Source organism: Taudactylus pleione, unplaced genomic scaffold, assembly GCF_031769625.1.
Source record: "Taudactylus pleione unplaced genomic scaffold, aTauple2 ptg000386l, whole genome shotgun sequence".
Taxonomy (NCBI): Eukaryota; Metazoa; Chordata; class Amphibia; order Anura; family Myobatrachidae; genus Taudactylus; species Taudactylus pleione.
The window spans coordinates 20,316,709-20,326,890 of NW_028284787.1; the positions used below are offsets into that span (position 1 = coordinate 20,316,709).

At 42.7% G+C, this 10,182-nt stretch overlaps 1 protein-coding gene across 3 annotated transcripts in view; it reads right to left on the reverse strand.

Moving 5' to 3' along the window:
• Positions 1 to 4,657, reverse strand: part of FRRS1L (ferric chelate reductase 1 like) — a 118,378-nt gene extending 113,721 nt beyond the window's left edge. For all 3 annotated transcript variants that reach the window (XM_088445665.1, XM_088445664.1, XM_088445666.1), the window contains exon 1: positions 4,545 to 4,657. The gene's annotated coding sequence lies outside the window, so the exon portion shown is untranslated. The remainder of the gene's footprint in view (positions 1 to 4,544) is intronic.
• Between the last annotated feature and the right edge of the window lie 5,525 nt (positions 4,658 to 10,182).

A 10,182-nucleotide genomic window follows, 5' to 3' on the forward strand; every position in this document is an offset into this window, starting at 1 on the left:
TCAGAATTGTTTTATTACACCTTATCATCAAATGTAAAGTAATATTACTAGTTTAAAGTAGCAATATTAAAATCTGCTTCTACAAGATACATTATAGTCTTACTTATTGTAACTGTAGATAGTATATAGTGAGTGGTGTTGTAACAGGCGCCAAGCACCTTCCCAGGCAGCAGACAACTATACGTGATAAGTACCACCCTTCAGTACTAAGTGTACACGAATAATAACAAGGTACGTATAGTTAAGTGCGCACAGTGCTCCCAAATCAAATTAGGAATAGTAATCACAATACTTCCCCGACTCCAATCAAGATGTCGCATATACTCTTCAAAATGATGTGGTGGTACTTCCATACATATGAAAAACACAAGATCGGCCAAACATAGTGTAATACAATCACCAATAAAATGTATTGAACTTCTTAAAAAATAAACATATATACATAATATATATATATATATATATATTTTTTTTTTTCAATACCCTATATGCAGGATAAGAAATTACAGAGGCTTACAGTGACAGAAACATCCAGGAGAGAGGAACTGCAGGAATACCCCTCAAATAAGGACCCTGAGACAGAGGTGATCCGGAAACCTCCATCTATAAAAACTACGGGTCCTTTTTGAAGGGACTTCTGGTAATTCCCCTACCTTCGTTATATAGGATTGTATACTCATATGTAGGAATATTTATCCTACACACAGCACGTAGGAATTTTTTATCCTGCATATAGGGTATTGAAGTATATATATATGTTTATTTTTTAAGAAGTTCAATAAATTTTATTGGTGATTGTATTACACTATGTTTGGTCGATCTTGTGTTTTTCATATGTATGGAAGTACCACCACATCATTTTGAAGAGTATATGCGACATCTTGATTTGAGTCGGGGAAGTATTGTGATTACTATTCCTAATTTGATTTGGGAGCACTGTGCGCACTTAACTATACGTACCTTGTTATTATTGTAACTGTACCTGTGGGTACACTAAATAATTAGTGGAAATGCAGAGCCGGCCCTAGGCATAGGCATTATAAGCAAATGCCTAGGGCTGACTGGAATCCGAGTGGCATCCAACAGCTCTGCTAAATCATACCCGCACCGCCTGCTGTCCGCTCCCCCCATTGCTCCCTGACCGATGAGAATGATTGTGTGTTAATGACTGGAGCAGCCTGATAGTGCTGGGGCTGACTGTAGGGGGAGCTGCAGCAAAAGTGCACAGCCCCTCCAAGGCAGGTCTCCTATCATTCATTCTGCTGCATGCTGCTGATCCTGAGGGCTTGCTGCCGGCGCCGGGTGACACCTGTCAGATACTGAGTCCTTCTCCTTCCCAAGCGCTCTGGAGCTGCACTTCAAGTGAGTACCAGTGTGTAGTGCCAGCACTCTGGAGCTGCACTTCAAGTGAGTACCAGTGTGTAGTGCCAGCAGGGGGTGGGGGCGCCATTCTTCTTCTTGCCCTGGGTTCCGAAGACCCTAGTTACGCCACTGCTATGGGGGTATTACTACTGTATATGGGCACTACTACATGGGGCATTACTATGGGAGTAGTACTACTATATATGGGCACTACTACAGGGGCATTACGATGTACATTATATATATATATATATATATATTAGTGATGAGCGGTTCGGATTCTGAGGAATCCGAACCGCTCCGAACAGGTGGAATCCGAGTCCACCCAAACGCAAGTTCGGGTGTTCCCGCCTGACTCGGATTCCACCTCGAGGCCGAACGTCACCCGTCCGGCGTCGGATTCTCGCGAGAGCCGGGAGACGTTCGGCCTCTGTAAAAGGCGCGGCGCCCGGCAGTCGGAGCCATTTCGCGTGTCACGCGGTTAGTGAGTGTAGAGTAGACAGTGCGTGCACTGTGCTAGACTGCTAGTGTTAGATTAGACTGCAGACTAGAGTTAAATAGAGTAGGCAGTGTTCTTGCCGCTGGAATTATTAATTATATATATAAAAAAAATAACATCTGTCCCCAGTGTGTGTGCTCCGTGACTGGGCATAATAAGCCCACTGTGTGTACTTTATTATACAAGCTACGTGACACGGTATAGCCCACTGAGTGTATTACACAAGCTCCGTGACAGGGCATAAGCCCACTGAGTATACAAGCTCCGTGACAGGGCATAGCCCACTGAGTGTATTATACAAGCTCCGTGACTGGGCATAAGCCCACTGAGTGTATACAAGCTCCGTGACAGCCTGGGCATAGCCCACTGAGTGTATTATACAAGCTCCGTGACAGGGCATAGCCCACTGAGTGTATTATACAAGCTCCGTGAAAGGGCATAGCCCACTGTGTGTATTATGCCCTGTCACTGAGCTTGTATAATACACACAGTGGGCTATGCCCTTTCACGGAGCTTGTATAATACACTCAGTGGGCTTATGCCCTGTCACGGAGCTTGTATAAGCCCACTGAGTTTTATACAAGCTCCGTGACAGGGCATAGCCCACTGAGTGTATTATACAAGCTCCGTGACAGGGCATAGCCCACTGTGTCTATTATACAAGCTCCGTGACAGGGCATAAGCCCACTGAGTGTATTATACAAGCTCCGTGACAGGGCATAAGCCCACTGAGTGTATTATACAAGCTCCGTGACAGGGCATAGCCCACTGAGTGTATTATACAAGCTCCGTGACAGGGCATAACCCACTGAGTGCATTATACAAGCTCCGTGACAGGGCATAAGCCCACTGAGTGTATTATACAAGCTCCGTGACAGGGCATAAGCCCACTGAGTATTATACAAGCTCCGTGACAGGGATAAGCCCACTGAGTGTATACAAGCTCCGTGACCTTACTGGGCATAGCCCACTGTGTGTATACAAGCTTTGTGACAGGGCATAAGGCCACTGTGTGTATACAAGCTCCGTGACTTTACTGGGCATAAGCCCACTGTGTGTATACAAGCTCCGTGACTGCTTGGGCCTTAGCCCACTGTATACAAAGCTCTGTGACTCCGTGGGCCTTAGCCCAATGTATACAAGCACTGTGACTTCTTGGGCATAAGGTCTCTGTGTATACAAACTCCATGACTCCTTGGGCCTTAGTCCTCTGTGTATACAAGCACCATGAGTCCTTGGGCAGTAGCCATCTGTGAATAAATGAAAAGCACCGTGACTCCTTTGGGCAGTAGCTCTTTGTGTATAAAAGCACTGTAACTCTGCATGTCCTTTTTAATATCCAACATAAGGGTGGGTGGGAGGGCCCAAGGACAATTCCATCTAGCACTACCTTTCATTTCTGCCACTGCTGTGTGGCATAGTTTCATAGATGTGCTTTAAACTGTGGTGTCTGTGCCACTGCTCTGACGCTTGGTAACCAGTCAGCTCACTGCAACCCTTAGCCAATAATGGTGAAAACAATAATTTAAGCTGTGAGGTGGTCTAAATTGACTGTAAATGACTGGAAATTAATGTTATTGAGGTAAATAACACTCTAGGAAGAAAAAAAAGCCCAATTTATGTCATTTTAGATTTTTTGGCCAATTTTGGCAAAAAATCCAAATCCAAAGCCAGTCACCGCAGTTTGGCAAATCCAAATCCGGACGACGAATTAGAACCAAATCCGGCAAAAATGGTCCGGCGCACATCCCTAATGTGTGTGTGTGTAGGGGGCACCAGTCAAAATTTTGCCTAGGGCACCAAATTGGCTAGGGCCGGCTCTGTGGAAAAGGTACACACACTGTGCCATCTATGTTAGCTTACTGTAAGAAATAAAACACATTACATTATTAAAAATAAATATATCATGCAATGTACAAATGCTTTGCTTTCATGCCAAAGCAAATATATAAGCTTCATTGCTACTGTGCTTCCATTGGAAAATGGGTAGGGGTAAGGAAGTATTGCAAAGAATTTTGAAGAAAGCAATCATTCTTTTTAAATCAAACAGTGCCAAAGTCAGCTGGCGTCCCATAGTCATTTTGTGTCTGCACAAAGCAAAAATTCTACAGTACTTTATATTAACCAACATTAATGGACTGGGAAGCAGAGTAATAATCCTACAACACTAAAATGTAAAGGTCAATACTTAAATTTTTTCCTACTGTATCTTGTTTGTGTGGAATGAAACTAGCAATAAAAAGGAAAAATAATATGATTGACCTGTATGTTCAGGAACATTAGTGAACAGGATATCTCCTAATTATACAATACACACTGGCAAAAGCAACATATAAAATGCCAAACCGATGTATTATTAGGTGTGTGTGGGGGGTGTATTATTAGGTGTGGGGGGGGTGTTACACACGGGAGAGAGAAACGCTACTCCATACGACACTTGTTTTATAATATTTGCTCACAAAATTACAACCCTGGATCCATATAAGTAAATGTTTCTGTATCACTTAGACAATGAGCATACATGATTCTCGGTACATCTCTTACGAATATATAATTTACTCTGAGTGAATTTCCATTGCTACACTGACATGGTACTGAAACAGCGGCTGCAGAGCATTCTGCCTAGTAATGACACGGCGTTCACAGCCCATGCACGATGTACACCATGCATCCAAATTCCTACCTTCCTGAGTAACGGGGATCTGTACATGCACTGGCCGCTCTCACATCTGGAATCCGGTCTCCGACCGTACTAGAAAGGCCCTGTGTGATTAGGGATTGCCACCCCTACCTATATTACATCACACCCATGTGACCGGGCTGTTGTGGGGGGCGGGGGTCCTTGAAGAGAGAGAGAGATCTGTAAAAGGGAAGAGAATTGTAGCAGTACTGTGTGAGTAGCTAACATCCTTACAGAGATCTTCACTAGTATTTGAACTATACGTTTAATAATGTGCCTTATTGGACAAACATATAATTTCTAACAAAATCCTTTATATATAATATATTTAGTTCAACAATTTTTTAAAACATTGTAAATAATTTAAGGTAAAGGTGCGTATCCACTTGCCGATTAAAATGAGCAATTGAAAGATAATGACATCGTTATCGTTCAATAACTCATTAATCATTCATAAATCGTCCAGTAAAATGTAAAAAATGCCCAGTGATGCGGGCTCCTGCTGGTCGTTTTCGACATCGCTCATCGCCCAAACATGGTGCTCAACCTGACGATATCGTCAGGTTGACCATGTTCAGGGATGAGGGAGGGTGCCTGCTCTGAACGACATATCGTTCAGTGTGCGCACTGCACAGTACAATGAACGACTGCACGATAATGATATCGTTATCATGCAGGCCTTCATTTTTGGCTAGTGGATACGCGGCATAAGATCTAAACCACCCCATGACCTCTGAGTTCCCCTACTCTTCATGACCATCCAGTTTTCAAGTATAGGAGGGACAATTCAGTTGAATTTGCACGCTGCAGATTTTTTGCGTGTCCGTCGGAGCAGGGGCGTATCTATAATGGGTGCAGGGGGGCCCCGCGCCGCACACTCTGCACCCACAGTATTACTTACCTCTGGGTTCTGGCGATGTAAAAACGACTGGAAAATGGCCGGCGCGCCCATTTTCCCGGTGACCTGCGCATACTCTGTAGACTCTGGGCGCACTCTAGTGCCCAGAGTCTATAACTCTGGCACCGGCTGCACACAGTTCAGTGCGCTGCCGGCCGCCGGACAGAGAGGACAGGGCCCGTGTCGGAGACTGCACAAGGGCCCCCTCCTCTCTATAAATGCCCCTGTGTCAGATCTATTCAATTGTTTCTACCAATGGGCTCAAATCCATGATTTCTGTTAGCACCCTCCTAAAGTGGTTAGCAGAAATCAGTGAAAAGTCCCTATTTTGGGTACCGGACTTTAGACGGGTTTAGCCACTGTACGTGACTAAACCCGGTCTATTTGGGCACGACATGCTCAAAAACATGAAAACAATTAAATATCGCCCCATCAGTTTAGACGGGCACACAAAAACAATTCAATTCTCCCCTTAGTGTTGAGATGGGAAAAAGTATAGATTCTTTTTTTCATTTATCAAAGTCAATTTTATAGCTATAGGGGCCCATTTATCATTAAATATTTGCGGTTCATTCCCCAAAAGCATCTGTTTTCGGGTGTAACTGCAAATATTTAGTAGCTCCCCCATGTACAGCATGAAGGTGGGACCGCTGCATATATCTCCGATACCTGCTGCGATCCCTTTATTTCCAACTGCAGCCACAACTCACATAGGTTTTTATGGGGAGCTATGATGCTGCCAGATTTAATAAGCTCCGTAATGCAAAACATTCCGGAGAATGCAGCTAATGCCATCTGAAGATGACAATAGCCTGTTGTAGGATATGGGCTACACTTCGCATAATTAGCCGGCAGAGGGTTCCCCCCGGAGCCCTCCCCGGCAATGGTAGCTGCGCATGTTCAGTTAGCGGGGCTGGCCCGGCAGCATTCCAGCCACATCTCAGGGACAGGGCTCCTTTTGGAGCCCCTGTCCCTGCTGGTGCCGGATAATACATTCCGGTAATATGATCGCATCTTGCAATGTGATCATGGGCTTTAATATCATGCTCAGATCGCATTGCAAATGCGATCATTAATAAATAGGCCCAATAAACCTTTTTTTCTGTAGTATATTGTAATACATACCTTTTCATGTCTGTTATATATTTTCAAAAATAAGCAAACTGTTGGAAAAATAAACTATACTAGTATTTTGGAAATGTCACTTTCCAGGTCACAAGCCATTCCTCCGATTTTCCTCTCCTACCTTAGTGGCAGATCCAGAGGGGGTAGCGGTCAGAGAGATCACACCCCCCCCCCCCTCCCTGTAACATTCTCCTCCTGTCTACAGCTGTCGGGCCTGCTCTAGCAGCTGAGAACAGATGTGCGGCTTGTCAGGGCAGTGGGAGAGAAGAGACTGTTGCTGCTCATGACAGGAATGTGGTGTTTTTGTATTCCTGACAGTGATGCTGGTGGCTCAGTGGAGGAACTCAGGATCTGAAGATTAGCAGGCTTAATAGAGCTCAGGTACTGGAGACTGAAGGTGAACAAGACTCACAAGAAGGAACACAAGAAAACTGTACTCAGAAACTAGCACAGTCTGACAGGACTCAAGCGATAACAGATAGACTGGACTCTTGGAGATAGCACATATAAACTGGACTCTGGAGATAGCACAGGTAGACTGAACTCAGGGGACTGAGAACTAGATAAGTTCGAGGAGTTGGCTAATACCCTAGCCAGGGGTGTGGAGTCTAAACACACCAGCGTTTTTCTCCAGGGAACCCAACAAGGAGATTTAGAGTTTGATGCATCTGGTGTGTAGGTGACGGCCCCCTGGTAGGGTCTCCCAAGGACTCTTGTCTAGAACTCTCCGAGAATACTGATGCCTAAGCCTCAGATCCACGGACAAAGATAATTGGGAAATAGTAGCAGGAGTCAACGATAGAGATCTGATTATTCCGGTTGCAGCTGATGATAATGGAATTGTGCAGGTATCGGATAGGGACCGATGGTGTAGGTTATTGGATAGGTACCGATTGCTGGTTATCGGATAGGGACCGATTGCTGGTTATTGGATAGGCACAGAAACAGACAAATCTCAGGCGCACAACTCCAAATTACTGATAATATATAAATGCAATAAAATTTTGCAATCAATAGAGGTTTTTAGCATAATCATGGCCAAGGTTATTGGCCTACCCACCATATCCAGGTAACCTCTTTAGGGTAGGTCCCTAACATACTAGGGTTCAAATCCAGAGTGCAGGCCCCCCAAATCAGCGCAGCCTAGCCTCCCCAGGGCATTGCAATAGTGAGAAAAGTGAAGTAAAAAAAGTAAGAGCAGCTATGGCTGCATAGAAAGGTGAGAATACAAATATAATGTATGGATTCCTACTTATCTATAAACTAAAATTGACGCTATTTAGCGTTATAAGTCGCACAAGAAATAATTGCTTTCAGACTTTGATTGTGGTTCCAAAGCACAAAAAGTTATTATTCACCATAAAAGCAGATAGTTACACGCTGTGATCTAAATACAATTAGCGCAAACAAATTATACAGTCACAAGGTACAGTCGTTACATACGCACGCGCTCTGAATCCAGATCCCGGCATCAAAGATGAAACCACCGTCAACAGCAAAGCATCTAGTTTCAGAGAGCCTGCATGTATATTCTCTTATAGGGATAGGCAATACAATAGAACAGTTTGGCATGATTCCATTGGTTCTTCTTCCTGGTTCTTCTGTTACAGTACAGTTCATAGGTCAATTCGTATGGTCACATTCCATCCTCCAACAGATCTTTGTGTCCATTATCCAGCTGCATAACAAATTAGACTGGCTGCATTAAAGGATACATTTTAATGCCTAACTCTCTATGATCCATAACTTGCAGACACATGTTGCGATTTCTTCCCCGATGGACCCGGAAATCTGCAAAGACACAGTGATTTAGAATGATAACAAACACGGTCTGCTAATCATGCACTAAACCTTAGATATCAAATAACATGTATTTCACAACATTATTGAAAATGAATAAAACCTTAAATATTAACCTTAATGCTAGGGAACCTTTTTATGTAAGTGTGCAGTGTTTAAGTATTTGGGTATTAAGAAAAGATGCTAGTTAGCGTTGTGCGACTACGTGTTTTGTGGAGTACACCGTGGTACATGTTTTGCAAGGTAGATCATATGATATGTTTTAGTAACTGTCTGTATTTATATAATGAGGACTTTTAACATCTTTCTATTGCTTGGGAATCACACAACGATAAATAATAGCATCACCGTATGTACTTATATGTGAGATTCACTAAAATGACGCTGAGCGGCCAGTCGCAAAATGGCGTCTTGATGCCATTTGCAAAATGGCATCGTGCAGATTTAATTTTAAACAGATTCTGTCTCAGCCAATTATCTGGCTTCGACAGTCCACCCTTTGATAGCAAACAACATGCTATCACACTCTGATTTTACAATTAATTTAATTTAGGCTTACATTATGACATATTATTTAATGTTATATTATGGGATGGCACAAGGTGGTTCTTAAACCATCAATAATGTGTCTCTGGGAGGGACATAAAACTATCCTTATACGCACACCACGGACCTTGGGAAATCATGGTAAAGATGTGGGAATGCACCAATCCTATAAAGGAAGTCTTGAAGGGGAATAGGGACTTACATTATTTAAGATGTTATAAAATAACATTTAAATAACACATTTCATGCATGTCTAAATCTTATACATCATCTCATGGTACCTTCTAGTTCAGGGTTGTAATGCAGTCCTACATTTACCTCAGTATTCATATTGTCACTTCTAACCATCATCAAAATTAAATTTTTTCGGTTTACCTTATCTTAACATTTTCCATGTTTCAACACAGTAGGAATACACCTGACACATAAGCCAATTACTATGATGACAACCAATATGAGGATCAGGAGTTTACCTATACTAGCATCCCCGACCCTCTCCTAGACCGGAGAACCATTTCAATGGGTTCAACCATGAAACCCATTCCTCTACCTTCTCCTCTACTTCAGCCGCTGAAGCATTATGGTTCTTCCGGAATTCCATTTCAGCTGCAGAATTTCCTCCATCTTCCGGTCTATCACCTCCTTGGGGTCACTAGTGTTATTTGTAATGTATGTGCAACACTTTACACCAAATTGGGTGGCCAAAGCTACGCAATACCCTCCAGTGACAGATGTTAAATAATTTAACACTAGTCTATGTTGCTTCAGTTCTTTTTTGTAAGCTTGCAACTCCCTACCTGTATACCTAAACGTGTCATCATACATCTCGGTGATATTATCTATTAATTTAGCAAGATCTTCGATATATCTAAAATTTTGTGTACCCCGAGCGATCCTGGTGGGATCCAATGCTACCAAAACTTGAAAGCCAGTTGTTTCACTAATTAACTGTGTGGCTTTATGTATATCACCAGGTATCATATTTCTTTTGGATTGATATATAGCAGCACTTCAAGAAGAAAAGGGGGGGTCCACCTTTTGGGTAAATAATACTGATAGGTAGAAATGCGCTCAAAATAATCAACCCTGTAATGTGTGTCTGTTAATACATTGCTAATCAACAGCCTGATTCAGAAATTTTAAAAATATAGAATGTTTATTCATAAAAGCCAAACTCGATTGATGAATGGTAGTAATCTAATGTCAATAATCTCCTTAGTTTATAGGAAGATGCTGTTTGTCTTATAAAGATATTACTCAAAAGTAGTACAA